At 37.0% G+C, this 18,065-nt stretch overlaps 1 non-coding gene and 1 pseudogene across 1 annotated transcript; both read left to right on the plus strand.

The window, feature by feature from the left end:
* Positions 1 to 9,928, plus strand: part of LOC113280964 — a 27,308-nt pseudogene extending 17,380 nt beyond the window's left edge.
* Positions 9,929 to 12,076: 2,148 nt separating this feature from the next.
* On the plus strand, positions 12,077 to 12,148 carry TRNAD-GUC. Its single transcript has one exon. It is a non-coding gene; the product is annotated as a tRNA-Asp (tRNA).
* Positions 12,149 to 18,065: the final 5,917 nt, after the last annotated feature.

The raw sequence follows: 18,065 nt of genomic DNA on the forward strand, positions 1-18,065 counted from the left end.
TTTTAAATTTATAACAGTTTAATGGCCATTCAAAGTTAGTGTCTTTGTTAAAAGGTAACTTTAATTAGGCTTTTTGTTTCATTCATCTATGCCTTTCAGATTAAAAATTTGGTGAAGCCAACAAAAGATATTTTAAATATTCGCCATGTTCAGTATGCCTGGCATGAAATTTTTCCTAATGGTATAGTATTTGATTTCCCACAAATTCATCAATACACCTCCGAGTTTTTTTTATGCCTTTCTTATACCGTGATAAATCTTTCTGGTCCATGCAGCTATCCACAATTATGGTGCAATTGTCGCTCTTTGGGCTCCAGTCGTCTTGGTAATTTTAACTTTCTTACCCAAGATTTTAATTTTCAATAATTTATTTTGATTCAGTTTGTGGTGAATGAATACTCCTTTTTTCTTAGATAGATCATCTCATATGCTAGCGTGTTCTATGTAGGTTTATTTCATGGATACTCAGATTTCGTATGCCATATTCTCAACTTTGTATGGTGGGTTTGTTGGAGCTTTTGATCGTCTCGGTGAGGTAATAGGTTCTGACATAAATAAATAACACAATTATTGTTTGAAATAAATTAAAAAGGAAGATCAATTCACACTGTTAGAATACTAAGGAATGGATACCATAATATGGGAGACATACATCCTCATCATTTTACATGGTTTGGTAGTTTCTAAAGGAATTTAGTGTCTCATCGTACTTTAGTTGGAAAGATCTTATCTTAATAGCTATATGCGTTCTTAGTTCTGATTATATTTTTAATTAACCTGCTTTTCATTTTCCTTGTCATAGATAAGAACGGTCGGCATGCTAAGATCACGTTTCCAATCTTTACTTGGAGCTTTCAATGCAAATTTGGTACCCTCAGACATGAGTCGGAAAAGGGGTTTCTCTTTGTCAAAGAAATTTGCTGAGGTTGTATTTCTTGTTTTCAAACTAATTATTCAGAATACATTATGGTGAATAATGTCCATATCTTTGTTTATGTGGCCAACCTACTTGTTTAGGTTCCAGCAAGCAGGAGAACTGAAGCAGCAAAATTTGCTCAGTTGTGGAATGAAGTTATTGGCAGTTTCAGGGAAGAGGACCTCATAAATGATAGGAAAGAATCCTAACCATGTCAAAAGTTTCTATGTATACATAATTCAACTCTTTGGTTTTAGTATCAACTTAGACTGATCTGGGTTTTGTTATGGGCCCAGGGAGACGGATATGTTGCTAGTTCCTTATACATCTTTCCCCAGCTTAAAAGTAATACAGTGGCCTCCCTTCTTGCTTGCTGGAAAGGTTGTTTCTCTTGCCTATTGGTTTTATTTGATGTCGTCCTGCATGTATTTACTGCTGGTAATTAACTTTGTTGCAGATTTCGATAGCATTGGAGTTTGCAGCTGAATTCCAATCCAGAGACTCTGATCTCTGGAACCGTATATGTGCTGATGAATATATGAAATGTGCTGTGATTGAAGGATATGAGCTTTTTAAACTCATCCTGAGTCTCCTGGTTGTTGGGGCGAACGAAAAAAGGTAACTTTTGTTTCCCTTACCCCTTTTGAGACTACCGGGTGTTCTTCTATATGAATTGTTACCATTATTAAGTACTAGTATAAAAACGAGATTAACGAGATCTACATTGTTCACTTTGTACTGTTGTCGGCTGGTTTGAGGTAATACACTGCTGTCAGATGTTTCTGGTTAGCTTATTCTACGTGTAACCCTTCTTATTACGGTCCTCGTATTCCTGGATGAGGCCCGGTTGGAGATGCTTTATGGGTCAATTTATAAAGAGGAAGTTTCCTTGTCATTTTGATGAAAATCATTCCTCAAAGAACATATCCATGTGATACAAGCTGGAGTAGCGGAAGTGTATGCATTGTTTTAGTGGTCATTAAGGAAAAGTGGCGTGTTATCCCTCCAATGGATGTAGTTCTTCGATATGGGGGTATGCTCCCGAGTGTGAAGACCATCAAAACATGTGCATAAGGCTCATACGCATAAGATTTTTCTGTTATTTTATTGTATTCTTCAGACATCTAGGTTTATTATTGACATTATTTGTTAATCTCGTGTTTTAGTAGGACTATAGATGGATGTAACTTGTGTTTAGTTTTAGATATCTTAGCGTATTTTTGCGGAAGTAGGAGTGACGGAACAGAGATCTAGAAACCAAGAGTATTAAAACAACTTTAGTTTCAATATACTTGAGGACTAGTGATATAAAGATTTCTCTCAAGAGTATAGGAATCGGTTATTTGATTGTACGCGTTTGTTTCAGTGTTCAGTATTAAAGTCTCTCACACCATTTCTATTAAACAGGATCATAGGTACTATCATAAATGACATTGAAAGTAACATAGAGAAGAATACATTACTTGCAAATTTCAGAATGAATCATTTACCCGCTCTCTGCAAGAAATTTGTTAAGCTTGTGGAGATTTTGGTGAGTCATCTTCAAAACATATTAATCTGGTATATCTTCCCTAGTTTGTTTTCCACTTCTGTGAGTTTATTCATTTGCACGCTGTTGTTTTTTTTCCTTTATTTGTTTCAGAAAGAGGGTGATCAATCAAAACGAAATGTTGTGGTATTATTACTACAGGACATATTAGTAGTTACCCGTGATATGATGGTTACTGAGATTCTGTAGGTGAATTGTGTTTCTTTCCTTCATTTGGTTAATAATTAGAGATGATATGTTTAACCAAGCTAACTTTTTGGTTGCTTTCTCCGAATTATTTTACAGTGAATTGGCTGAACTTGGTTACACTTACAGAGATCATCTTTTCGCTGCTATTGACCCAATACCCGCTATTGTTTTCCCTCCAGTAGCAACGGCACAATGGCAAGAGCAGGTACAGATGATCTATCTCACTCTCTCTTTTCTACCATCAGTGTCATCCTAATAAAATTACATAGCTCTGATCACTTTGTTTCAGATTAAGCGTCTCGAACTCCTTTTGACAGTAAAAGAATCTGCACTTAATGTTCCAACTAACCTTGAAGCACGTAGAAGGATTGCGTTCTTTACAAATTCTTTGTTTATGGAGATGCCACGAGCTCCCCCTGTTCGTAAAATGCTCTCATTCAGGTTTGAATTGTATTGCTATTGACACAATTAGCTTCAGTCATATTTCTGTAGTCACTTTTCCTAGGTTTGGATTGTATTTCTATTGACACAATTAGCTTCAGACATATTTCTGTAGTCACATTTCCTTTTCGCATCAGAAGATGTGGTATAGATCATCACATTATAGGCTTTACAGAAGGGGTATATCAACTGTTGGTTTTCTTACAATCAGTATTTCATTGGCGTAGATAGAAATTTCTAGAATTTCTACATTTTTTTTGTTGTTCCTTGTAGATAGTTAGCAACCTAGTTCTTCGCTAACTTAGTTATGTTTGTAAGCTTATAGCTGAACGGCAAGGATGTATTCTTTTCAAATTTCAAGTAACATTTATGAGGGGGTGCCGACTTCTCTAATAATATTCTCATGTTTATTCCTATTTAGAATTTATGGTGTCAGTGTTATGACTCCTTATTATAGCGAGGAGACGGTGTACTCTAAAAGTGACCTTGAGTTGGAGAATGAAGATGGTGTATCCATTATCTTTTACTTGCAAAAAATCTTCCCAGGTATGAAGTGTAATCAGATAACTTTGACAGTGTGACTTACCTTAATACTGTTTACAGTGTTAGTGTTTGTGATCAGTATCACTAATGTTGTCTTGGCTGTTACTCGATTCTTCAGATGAATGGAATAACTTCATGGAAAGGCTCAAATGTAAAAAATCGAGCGAAGTGTGGGAAAATGAAGAGAACATCTTGCATCTTCGACACTGGGTATCTCTGAGAGGACAAACACTGTTCAGAACTGGTAGCTAAACACCCTTGATTTTTCTTCTTCTTTTGATTCCTTATAGTACCTACCTTCTGAATCTTTTCTTATGAACTATATTGGTGTTTCAGTTAGAGGCATGATGTACTACCGACGGGCTTTGAAGCTTCAAGCCTTCCTTGACATGGCTGATGAAAGTGGTAAGCAAACAACCACATCTTCTACAAATTTATACGTTTGATAAAGTTAAAAGTGCCTAATAAATTGATGTATCTGAACTGCAGAAATTTTGGAAGGTTACAAGGCAGTCTCAATTCCATCAGAGGAGGAGAAAAGGAGCCAGAGGTCCCTCTTTGCTCAACTAGAAGCTACTGCTGACATGAAGTTTACGTATGTTGCTACTTGTCAGAATTACGGGAGTCAAAAGCGAAATGGAGATCGCCGCGCAACAGACATTCTGAATCTGATGGTTAAGTATATTCCACCATCAATAAGTCAATAGACTTCCTCTCTCTTTGTTGTTGCCAGCTTTTATTGAAACTTGAAAGGGCTCTCTTTTTCTTCAGAAGCTAATATTTGGTGCTTTCTCATACAGAAACCCATCTCTCCGCGTGGCATATATTGATGAAGTTGAAGTAAGTGAAGGTGGCACTCTACAGAAGGTCTATTATTCCGTGTTAATCAAAGCTGTTGATAACCGTGACCAGGTAATTATCCTTTAGTGTCTTTCTCTTGCACTGGCTTGGGAAACTGAACAAAGAAACAAATGTATCCTGATGTCTAGCATCATCATGTCACCCTTTTTAAGCTACAAACTACTTAAAGTGATTCCCATTTACTTGAACAATGAATCAAGTTCAGATGCCTGGTCAGCAAAAGGGAACTCCACCTTGGAGTCTTCAACCAGTGATGAAGAGGTCGTTTTATCTAATGGAGATTAAGTAGTAGTGTTTGGTATCATATATCATGCTCTTTTTTTAATATTTCATGGGAATACAAGTTATAGTGTTTGGTACACCATATATTGTGCTTGTTATCTCATTACATTCATGGTCTCACGCCAATAAGTACCACCCTAGTTACATATAATTACAGAGGAGATCTTAATTCGTTGCCTGAGACTAATTCCTGGTTTTAAGTTTTTTCTGAATTTCCAATCTCTAGGATAGAAACGATTGGTCCAGCTTTTTGTTCAGGGATCAGTCTTGACCCATTTTTGATGCTGAAGGTTCTAGGTTTCTTTTATTTTGGAATTTACTGATATATAGGGTTATGTAGTACCTTCTCAAAGCGTCGTCGTTATCTAGTTTGTGCATAACATTTTTGGTAGAGATGGCATTACAATACATGGCTTTTCATATTTCCTGTTCTAAAAGATTACTCCTAGTACAGCTCTTATCAATTTCTCATGTTTTTAATTTTTCATTTTCTTCAAAAATGAAATTTACCGGATCAAATTGCCGGGGCCAGCAAAAATAGGGGAAGGAAAGCCTGAAAACCAGAATCACGCTATTATATTTACCAGAGGAGAAGCCCTTCAAACCATTGATATGAACCAGGTAAGTCTAACTTGCTGTAACTGTGCTTTAATGTGTTTTCCACAGCTAGTTCATGGAGTAGATCTCTACTGTAGGACAATTATTTGGAAGAGGTTTTTAAAATGCTCAATCTCTTGGAGGAATTCAATGAGGACCATGGAGTGCGTCCGCCTACAATTCTAGGTTTCGTGAGCACATCTTCACGGGCAGGTTGATTGAGTTGATTATTTCTTAATAATATGCTATGAAGTTGCTCAAGAACTTTAGTTTGAGTTATCTATAATCGTCTTTATTTGACATGGAATGCAGTGTTTCTTCTTTGGCATGGTTTATGTCTAACCAGGAAACAAGTTTCGTCACTATTGGTCAAAGAGTTCTAGCAAGACCATTAAAGTAAGTTTCATTTGTAATCTTACTTATGGTGCACTGTTAGTCTCAACTGCGACGTGCTTGAGTGGAGTTTACAAAGTACATTCTTTTTTTTCTTTATTTTTTGACTGAAAGAAATTTTTACTAGATTGATGGCCATCAACCTGAGTGATGCACTTACTGGAATTGCTGCATATCTCTCGTTGTGCCAAGTATATGTATGCCAATGATGGATTGGGATTAGTCTTTATCATATTTGTACTTCCTATTTTAGTGGAATATCCCATGTGATTATAGAGGTTGTTTGAACCTTTGTCCTGTCGACATAGAAGCAGGTTTCGCAGTAGGTATTTGCACAAATTACTAATACTTGTGTGTACTTGGAGTCTTGGACAGTTGAACTTGGTAGTGTAGACTTTATAGAAATGTAGGATAATATCATCCCTGTAGCTTGAAACAGTGGCGATCTAGAAATACAAATTAATGCTGAAAAATTAAAGCACATAATCATAGAGAAAGTGCTTGCAGTGTAAACATGATGTCTTTCTGAATTTCCGTGCCTAAGACCGTTTTCCTGTTCCTACACGAACACATACACGCAATATTATAGGTAATATCTATTCCACAGTACTCTCTTCTGGTATTGGTATTTTACTCAGTCATCCTTTGTAGAGTTTGTTCCCTTGGTCATGCTTAATCTGTAAATGAGTTCTTAGCTGATTGGGGTGACGAGTAGTATTCATCTATTGCTTTGTCAGGACATTTGTAGATCTTTTTTTCTTCTTTCTTTGTGTTCCCAGTTTTGAAGATTCTTATTCTGTGGTTGACAACTTGACAGGGTTAGGTTCCATTACGGGCATCCCGACGTTTTTGACAGAAATTTCCATATTACTCGAGGAGGCATCAGCAAGGCTTCTCGTGGTATCAATTTGAGTGAAGACATCTTTGCTGGTAATACATGTCTGTCTTTTCATCAGCAAGCCCTCTCTTGAAATACTTCTTCTGTTCCAGATGCACTCGAACTATTATTTTGAAGGTGCCTGTATTCGATTTAATTCTGTTCCATTTTCCTTATCAGGATACAACTCAACTTTAAGACGTGGAAATGTTACCCACCATGAGTACATTCAGGTTGGGAAAGGACGAGATGTTGGGTTTAATCAAATTTCACTCTTCGAAGCCAAAGTTGCATGTGGCAATGGAGAGCAGATTCTGAGCAGGGATATCTATCGGTTGGGGCACAGATTTGACGTGTTCCGTATGATGTCCTGTTATTACACAACAGTTGGGTTTTACGTCAGCTCAATGGTAAAAATACTTTCAACCTGATTACAAATAATAGTAGTATTTTAAAGATAAAGTTCAACTAATTTGGAATCGAATGACCAAGTTAGTCTTTACAACTGGATCTTTCGGTTGCCTTGAGCATAAGGAAACTGTATAACCACGCAACATAGGAGTGTGTTGCAAGGAAATTTAGCAAGAACTCCAATGCGATTTGACGTTTTTATGCTTCTTTAAAGAAACTTTACCTTTTAATTGAAATTAGACAGATGGATCTGAGTGTTTTTTCCACTATAATTTTCTGGAGTAAATATGAAGGCAGAACAAATGAATTCCGTTTCTTAAACCCAAAGTTGTTCTTTGATTCTGTCAAAGATTCACCAGCTACTAAATTCTAGAAGTTGCCTAGTAAGCATAAGTTTGTCGTCATGAATGTAAAATGAGCTCATAACACATAGCTTGAATTTTTACTGTTACACCCTAGTGTAAAATATAGGAGCATAATGATTAAGTCGCAGTAACCAGATCTGGCTGTAGTAAATTTGTATCTGTGGACTTCTTAGTAAATTTGTACCTTTTGTGGTAATTCATGGTTTAGATGTTTGGAAGTCATGTTGCATTTAATCCTTCAAAATAGTAAGTAGAAAAAAGGGAAAAAGATACACAGAAGAAAAGATCAAAATACAAAGACCACTGTCTTTGCTTGCAGATTCCTTCTGTCTCTTATGCCAGCATGTTTCTATATTGTGTAGATGGTGGTGATTGTAGGTTATGCTTTCTTGTATGGGAAGCTATACTTGTCATTGAGTGGACTAGAGCAGTCGATAATGAAGTTTGCTCAAGTCAGGCATGATTATCCTCTAGAGGCTGCCATGACATCACAGTCCCTTGTTCAGATAGGCCTGCTTATGGCGTTGCCCATGGTAATGGAGATTGGACTTGAGAGGGGTTTTAGAACTGCCATGAGTGACTTCATCATCATGCAGCTTCAGCTTGCAGCTGTGTTCTTCACATTTTCCCTTGGGACAAAGACTCATTATTTTGGACGTACCGTACTGCATGGTGGTGCGAAATACAGGGCCACTGGAAGAGGTTTTGTTGTTCGGCATGAGAAATTTGCTGAGAATTATAGGATGTATTCGAGGAGTCATTTCGTGAAAGGGTTGGAGTTGGTATTACTGCTGGTTGCGTATGGGATATATGGTTCTGCCACTTCCGAGTCCCATGGCCACAGTTACATGTTTTGCACAGCTTCGATCTGGTTCTTGGTCGTATCTTGGTTGTTCGGACCGTTTCTTTTTAACCCTTCGGGGTTTGAGTGGAAAAAGATAGTTGAGGACTGGGATGATTGGTCCAAGTGGATAAATACTCCAGGAGGTATTGGTGTTCCAGCATGCAAGAGCTGGGAATCGTGGTGGGATGAGGAACAAGATCACCTCTATTTCACTGGGTTCTCAGGCAGGTTCTGGGAGGTTGTTCTTTCCCTTCGTTTCTTTCTATTTCAGTATGGGATTGTGTATCATTTACATGTCTGAAACGGAAATAAAAGCATAATTGTAAGTACTATTTCTGACGACTCATCTCTTGCCTATTTGTTTGCAATGCTGAGGACCATGGGATTCTGCCTTTAAAGTAGTAACCTGCCATGTTTATATTCCCTTTTCAGGTATTTGGTCTCTCTTGGCTGGTTATTGTAGCTGTGACGATCATCTTGAAGGTGAAGTATTTTAAAAATCTTCTCAACAACATATTAATTTCCTCTATGAGTGCTGATTGTGTATATGTTTTTCTGCTTTCCTGGGCTATGCAAATCAGATAGTGTCTGTGGGTAGGAGAAAGTTCAGCGCAGATTTTCAGCTGATGTTCAGACTGCTAAAGGCGTTGATGTTCGTTGGATTTATAGTGATGGCTAGCATCCTCTTTAGGTTTCTAAATCTCACAGTGGGTGACACCTTCGCGAGACTTCTCGCTTTTTTGCCAACAGGATGGGCCCTATACATCTTGCTGATGTTAAATTAATTTTGTTATTTTCACATAGCATTGGACAGTTTAAAAAATAGTTCTGTGCTACATTAAAGTCGTGTATATTTGCTCTATGAAGTTAGTCTTTACCTGTTGAACTAATTAATTGTTTGTGTTCTTGGTGAGAGTGGCATCAGATATCACAAGCATGTAAGCCAGTGATGAAGGCACTAGGGTTATGGAGTTCCACAAGGTCTCTAGCCAGGGGATACGAATATGGGATGGGACTCATTATCTTTGCGCCTACAGCTGTTCTGGCTTGGTTTCCATTTGTGTCTGAATTCCAGACACGGCTGCTCTTCAACCATGCTTTCAGTAGAGGCCTTCAGATTTCACGCATCCTGGCTGGTGGAAAGAAGCATGATTGGTAAGTAAATGAATTTTGACTTCAATTTATGGATATCGATACTGACGACAGTTATCATTTTATTAGGTCCTCTCCTCCATAATGTAAACATAGTTGCACTTCTTGAACATATCTTTGTAGAGACTAATCCTGAGCTTTTCAAATCCCAAATATACAATTTAATTAAAAAAAAAATCACATCTTAGGTTCTTTAGATTGACCTTTTGTTGCTTGAATGAATGCAGACAAGGTTTACTACTCATCCCAAGGAATCTCGCGTATGTCCAGTGAGGGAAGAAGCTGTCTAGCTGGAAATGTGAAACCGATGAGCTCTACAGGTCTGTCATGTAATGATTGTACAAGAAAATATTGGAGGTTGCACACAATTTAAAATTCTTCATTTAACTCTGTTTTTAGGATGATTCTTGTTATTATGGAATATATTAACAATGTTGATGATGACTTCAATTTTTTGGGATGATGACGTCAATTTTTGAAGGGTTATTTACTATTAATAAAAACGAAATTTTTGGGACCTCTAGTTTGGGATAATTATAAATATCATTTGTAGTTTGCAAGCATTGTTTCGAAATAATTCCGATCTCCATTTTGATCATACGGTATAGTGGGAGGTCTTTTAAGATCTGATTTTTGTTCGGTTAGCTTCACACAATATGGATATTGACGACATTCAGTTAAAATTCATCCAAATTTAGTTGGACTCTAGAGTGTCATTCTAACACAGGAATTTCTTTTTAAAAAATAAAACAAGAAGCAGCGGCAACAGCCACATGCTACCAAGAAGAATGGTTTCTGTATAACTGGCGCCATTTCAAGCTTCAAGTTACACGACATACCATTTGTTCTTGACAAAGCTCCGCTGTCACGATTTTTTTTGAACCATTTTTTGGGACCATGATTTTTTTGTGGGGACCATGATTCTATTTTATGCAAGACATTATAAGTAATTCTAAATCACCCCTTATCTAAATGTTTTTCTTAATACCAAACTTACCCTCCTTAATTAAGTGTGTTAGTTTAATGATTAATTAGTTATTAGTTAATGATTAGTATGATCAGTAATGATTAGTGATCAATAATGATTAGTAAGTTCTACTAAAAAATGAAATTAATGACCAAAAAAATTGAAATTTCAATTTTTTGTAACCAAACATTTTACTGGTAACTAATCATTACTAATGATTAGTTATTAGTGATTAGTAATGATTAGTATGATTACTAATGATTAGTTACTAGTAAGAAGTACAGTTACAAAAAATTGAAATTTTTCCTTGCGATCAAATCGAATTCTCTATATTTTCTGTGACCATTAAATAGTTCGGTTATAAAAAAAATTAAAATTTTTTTACGATCAAACCGAACTGTTAAGAAACATTTTTTGCGACGTGCAACTAACCGAACGATTAAGGTTCGGTTGGGAAATGTTTTTAGCTACTAACTGAACTCAGGTTCTGTTGGGAAATGTTTTTGCAACTAACCGAACCCTGGGAAATGTTTTTTGCTACTAACCGAACTATTAGGGTTCGGTTGGGAAATGTTTTTTGCGACATAACCGAACTAAGGTTCGGTTGGGATTTTATTTTTGAAATAGCCAAACTGTTCTTCATGTTCATCATTTCCATTAGGTTCGGTTAGTTCGACAAAGTTTTTCACATAATTCCCAACCGAACTTCTCTATGCAACTTCCATTTTCAACTCATTTTGATGGTTAATACTCATTTTTCAATTGAACGAGGAACGTCAAGCAAATAGAGAAGAAGAAGAAGATAATTTTTTTTCAAAACTAAAAAATTTCGGTTCCTCCTTATTTTTGTTTTTGATTTTGATTTTAATTTTGGTTAATAAATTCATTTAGATTAGATTTATATAGTTATTAGGTTAGTTTTAATTTAAATTAAAATAAAGGATAAATGTGTACTTACCTAACTTTAGAACACCCCTTATAAATATAGGGAAGTTGGCCTAATAAGACCATGGTCCCCCAAAAACCATGGTCCCTAAAAAATGGTTCTTGTTTTTTTCTTTCACGAAAGTCAGGCCCAGGCCCTATGCTATAAGCTTGGACCCCTGGGCGGCAGGGTATTGAAGCTTGAGTTCGCAGAAGGATCGCTATTGTATTCCCTGCATTGACCACCATTAGTTGTGTTCCGTGTTCGTGACAAAGGGATAGATAGTAGTAACCACACCACATGAACTTACAAAATGTGGGAATCAAGTGGTTCAATGCTTTATGATGACTGTATGGCTGCAAATTTGGATTGGACTAATTTATTTTGCTCATTAGGCATGCAGTGAGATTCGTGGTGGACATCAAAGTAGTTATTGTCACTACAAGCGTGAGTTGTTGCAAGGGTTCAACAAGTTATGTGATCATGGACAAAAAATGTGTGAGAAGAAGAGTTATGATGTCAATGACATGACTTGAACACTGCAAAACCTTATTGTTAAGAAACAACTTCAAAGGAAGTCATGGATGGTGTGTTTGTTACAACCACACAAGCAGTAATGGACTTTGGACTTTCAAATGCTTTTGCTATGCGAAAACACCAATTGCTGATCTGCAGAACCGAGCAAGAATAGCAAACAAAACAAAAATCTTGAGCTGCAGAATACAGCGACAATAATCGTAAGTTATACAGAAATCCCAAACAAGGTCGTTGTAGTATAGTGGTAAGTATTCCCGCCTGTCACGCGGGTGACCCGGGTTCGATCCCCGGCAACGGCGTTTTTTTCATTTTTGTAACTTCTATTCTTCAGTTTAAGTCTTGGTGCTTTTATTCTTGATGGAATCTTTTGCTTTTGCTTTTTGAGGCCGGAGAGGAGAGCAATGATTAAGTTCTTTGTATTTTAAGAGTTCAGTTAAAGCTGTTCACTTAAAGCTTCCATAAAGTCAGATATAATGAACCTCGTGGAAAAGCTAAATGAGGACAGACATCCAAGATAAGGTATCCTGGGAAATATTCCGAAACGTATTCAAGTAAGAAACACATAAATCCCTAATCGCAGCAAATGGTGTGTTCGAATGTTCTGTCTTTCACGAACTGCAACGAAAAACAAAGGCTTTCTTTCATATTCTCTAGTTCCCCTTATTCTTCTGGTGCTGGATTCTTTAAAACTCCTTGATTTGCATTATCAAACGATTTCGATAATAATACAGCAAACTGGCAAAGATAGTTTTTCATACTGCTCCAAATTTGAAATGTATATTATTTTCACAAATGGGTAACAGTAAGCATATCATGCACATGTACCAGATGAGGTTGTATCTGGCTAGTCAGTTGAGTCTAATGACTCATGGAGTAGTATACTGGTATATAATGAACATAAGGGACATAGCAGTTTGTTCGGGCATTCTTCATGTTGATTCGCAAGTGGATTGGTCTACCCATGGCAGTGACAGCACCTGTGAGTAGAAACAAGACCCATCAAGTTGACATAATCCAGTATAGGCTAAGCAGAGGAGAAGCAAATACACAACTATCGAAGGAAAAATTAAGATGCTACTAAAGAGCAATACAAAATATAACAAGGTCTATGTGTGTCATACATAATCATTTTTGGATTTTCGGATATCATCATGAATTCTTATTAGGCGAGAGGACTGAATATTTAAACTCATTCTTCCTTAGGAACATACACAATCATAAATGACTCTCAAGCACTAAAACTAACTGCCCTGGAAGGCAATATATTTATGGCATTACTTAGTCGAAAGAAGGTGAGAGCTCAGGCGTTTAGGACGGGAAATGATAACAGGATTATGAGATGTTGTAACAATGACATGACTTGAACACATACTCCAGCTAGATTATTTGTATATTATACCAAGGCTCAGGTTGAAACTATAACACTGATATTTAGTTTAAAATGGTAATCGAAAACTAAACTAATAAGGACCCTCGGCGGAAAAAAATACACAAATAGACTACCTTTGACCTTAAAAGTAACACCACTTTAGCTTGAACCCTGCTATCTTGACATTAAATAATCACCACAAGATGAGCCTACACTTAAACTAGTAGATGAGATTCCTAAATACACAGTTGTGTGCCGTGAGTGACACCCGAATCCACAGTTAAGACATGTGGTTCCTCTTGTGGTCAGTATTTACGGTCCAAATAACCTTTTTGTTCTCACTTGAAAGGAAAATACAAACATCATTTCCTAATTAAAGCAAAGCTAAAGTAAAGAAGTTCTAATTTATGAGTTTCCATTTTCGTGGTTTTGTTTTCTCGAGCTGCTTAGATCCCACAATTTGTTTGTATTAATATCAAAGCACATATAAACTATCAGGGACCCTCCACAGAAAGAATTCACAGATAGCCTAGACAATGAAACCTTAAATATAGCACTATTTTAACTTGAACCTTGATATATAAAGGTCAAATAACTACCACAAGATAAGCCTACATTCAAACTAGTAGCTGAGATCCTAAGTACACAGTTGTGTGCCGTGAGTGAGACCCACAATCCACAGCTAAGATCAAACGTCGTTTCAGGTTTTCAAAGTCCTTTAAACAGTGGTTCGTGTCTAAGTATCAGCAAATGCCCTTAATCTAACCTATTTCGACCGGTATCTAAACTGCTCTAACTCAATAGAGCAAGAAGCTCATCTGCTTGCTACCAGGAAACATGCAACGTTAACAAATTAAAAAACCATCCAATAAGCATGCATTGTAGATTAAACTCAGACTACTAGCACCCCAGACATCATATATAAAAATCTAAGAGTAGAACAAAAGACATACCTAGAATTGAGGTGTTCTCTCTGTGCACCCCAGCTAGCTGGTGATGATGATGGTGACGCTGAGGAGGTTTCTTTGGGTGTTGGTGTTGCTGCTGCTGCTATGGTGGGTATTGGTGATGTTGCTGGCATTGCTGTGGGTAATGGAGATGTTGTTGGCATTGTTGTGGATGTTGGTGATGCTGTTGCTGCTGTTGTTTGTTAGTGATGATGGTCTTGCCATTCTGCCTAGCCTCTGCCAAAAGATTAAGTTATTTGGCCACAACAGGACCCAACCCAGTGTATATTTCTCGCCATACCTAACGCTGTTGATACGAATTGTCAAACCTCATGATACAGGGGCATAGATCTGCATCACCTCAGCACTTCCATTTCTTCCCCCGAATAACTTCGCTTATTCCCGTCCGATTTCTTATGATGGAAGACATTGCTAGCTTCAGCAAACATACTCAACACATCTTTCTTCAAGTTTGTTTCATAAAATTTTCTCCTGGAACATTTCTCTGACTTGTTGCCTGGGTTGCGCCGATACTTGAGAATTATGTAGTACACGAATCGGATTCTCTGATACCCGTATCGGATACGATACCCTCCGATACTTCCCAAAAGGCTTATCAAAATTTTATTAGTTTTCCTAGAGGTTTTTTCTTCAGTTTTTTTAGTAAGATCGCTCTTGCTTTCACGTGCTTTGTACATGTGAAGAAGAGAAACACTTAAAAAGAAATTGAAGGAGTTTACATCCTTCATAATGAGGGTTGAGAGAAAAAATTTCAAGTTTGCTAGCAATGTGAGACTGAAATGTTGTGATATATAGGTGTACAATGAGTGTTTTTGGGATTAGACTGAATTTGTGTGCTCTAATACATTCTTGAGTCCTATAAGATTGCATTTGCAAATATTTATGTATGTGGTATCCATACGTATCCGTATCGGCCATTTTCGGAGATGTCGAATCGGATTCTTCGATACGTACCAGAATCGAATACTGTACCAGTATCTGTGCAACCCAGCTTGTTGCCTTATGTTGTCAGAGCAATCAAAGAAATATAATCAGATTTTTATGCTTGTCAGTCTCGGTGGTTAATCCCCGATCAAAGGATTTTTACCGTATCGGTCTCGGGTCTCAACGTTATATTATTGGTTCGGAAGGTAAAATGAAGATGAAATAGAGGCTTGTCACGGATCAGTATGACTAGTGCTAGATTATGAGTCCCATTCCGTTGGGACCTTGGGTTCTATAGTCTTGATATTTCTGCAGCTGAAAAAGCGGAGGTCTAGCAACCACACCCAATATTTCGTTCGACAATCTGTATGGACTAACTCCAATATAATTCCAAGAGAATCAATTAGACATTTAGACTCAATCAAGGAAAGATATTCAAGAGTTATATCTCTTTCTCAAATCAATCAGTAAATCAACAGAATGGAATCCATGACTGATTGGTATGGGAAAACTTGGAAGGTACCAAAGACCAACGTTCAAGTGTCAATCAATTTATATCAACAAACAAATGTTGGATTTGTTAGAGCACTGCTCCGTCGAACTCGCAAGCGTTGCTATCTCAAGCTTGTTTGTCAAGTTTAGTTGCCAAAACTATAAGTCTTGATTTCTAGTCTACTTATAGCTAGGTCTCGGATTAGGATAGAAAGTGTAGTTAAGCTCTAGACTCCACGACGTTCATCATGCAAAGACGAAGAACTACTCAAGGAACTGGTGGATCTTCATCGACTAAAATGTATGTGGAGACTTGAACTTATCTATCACTCAAAAGCCTATCTACTCTATCTCCTATCTTGATAAAAAAGTCGTATTTCTATATAGACTTCGATTATACACATTTGCTATTTCGAGCCGAGTTTATCTCGCTTATCTATTTCTCGAAATATGTGTTGGTAAGCTTTCGCTTTGGCCAAGTTCATCTTTACGAGTGACGAAAGTCATGTTGATTATTTCAATATCTTGAAAATAGCTTTGACGAAAAGTAGTGTGTTAATAACCTATATTTAACATCCTCTAAGAATGTTTCAATGATTGAAATGAGAGTTTAGAATATATAACCTCGAATGGATATAAACATTGTATGTGAACTCCTACTTGTGTAGGTCCAAAATCCTTGAACTAAAGTATGCGTACTTTACTGGTTCAAGATGTCTGTAAGCTAAGTCCGCATACCCATACGCGTACCGCCAGAAGTTTACATCTCGTGAATTTTTGCTGGAGTTTGTGAACTGAAAACAAACTCAATCTGGGTACTTAAGTATGCGTACCGGTATGCATACTTGAGTGGGTTATTTTCTAAAAACGGTTTATTCGTGAACTAAGACATATATAAACTACGGAATGCATATTTGCAAACCGTGGCTATAATGTTCATGAATCGATTCGAGTGAATAAAAATCGTTTTTTCTTCGATTATGTCTTGTATAGTTCTATGAGATCTAAGCAATTAAACAACTCTCCAACTAGTTCTTTTGAGTCATCTGAACTAGTTATGGTGAAGATGAATAAGGTTGATACGAAAGTGCTCATATGGCTAACCATTGGTTAACTACTGTTGAACCAACTAGGTGTACACGTTTGTGTGCGGTTACACAAACCTAAATGAACGTGCATTTCATTTGTGTATAACAAACTAAGTTCGATCTAACGGTTGAAAGATATTAGCTTGAATCTAATCAGGTTTTCATCTAATGAATGTTGAATGCTTTGTTACCAAGGTAACTTAGATTGCAAACCCTGATTTGGAGACTATATAAAGGAGAACTCTAGCAACTGGGAAACCTAATCCCCACACCTCCTGTGTGATACTAGTTATATAAGATAGAGTCGATTCTCCTTCAACCTTAGGTTTCTACCGAGACCTTGTAGGTTAACGACTTGAAGACTTCATTTGGATTGTGAAGCCAAACCCAACTATTTTCTCTGTAGTTGCGTGATCTGATCTTGCTGTTTCTATCGTGATTGAGTGCAATCATAAGATTGGCTTGAGATTTATTTCTCCAATAGGAAAGATAGAAAAGTAGTCACAAACATCTTCGTCTCATCGTTTGTGATTCCACAGTATCTTGTTTCGCTGGTCGATTAAGATTATTGTGAGGTGATTGATATTTCTAGGCTGTTCTTCGGAAATATAAATCTGGTATATCAATTGGTTCATGTTCACCTTGATTTATCAAAAGACGGAACAAAACTCGTAGGTATTTCTGTGGAAGACAGATTTATTTACTCATGTAGACTTTTCTGTTTGATAAAGATTTTTTTATTAAATTCTTCGACTTTGGGTCGTAGAAACTCTTAGTTGTGGGTGAGATCAGCTAAGGGAATCAAGTGCGTAGTATCCTGCTGGGAATAGAGACGTAAGGAGCACAACTGTACCTTGGATCAGTGTTAGATTGATTAGGGTTCAACTACAGTCCAGACCGAAGTTAGTTTGTAGTAGGCTAGTGTCTGTAGGGTTCAATCTAGACTAGGTCCCGGGGTTTTTCTGCATTTGCGGCTTCCTCATTAACAAAACTTCTGGTGTCTGTGTTATTTCTTTTCTGCATTATATTTCGTTATATAATTGAAATACCACAGGTTGTGCATTGAATCGATCAATTGGTAAATCCAACCTTTGGTTTTTGATTGAAATTGATTGATCCTTGAACATTGGTCTTTGGTATTGTACGAGTTAATTTCTCTTGTATTCAATTAGACTCGCAGATTTCTATTTGCTTGAGTAAGTATTGAATCGAGAAATTGAGATATATATAACTCTTTGATATATATTTTTATTGAGATTGAGTCTGACTGTCTAGTTGCTCTTAAAAGTATATTGGAGTTAGTCCATACAGATTGTTAAGCGAAATATTTGATGAGGTTGTTGTACCCCCACTTTTTCAACTGGTATCAGCCAGG

This window comes from Papaver somniferum, chromosome 5, assembly GCF_003573695.1.
Source record: "Papaver somniferum cultivar HN1 chromosome 5, ASM357369v1, whole genome shotgun sequence".
In the NCBI taxonomy this organism is placed as follows: Eukaryota; Viridiplantae; Streptophyta; class Magnoliopsida; order Ranunculales; family Papaveraceae; genus Papaver; species Papaver somniferum.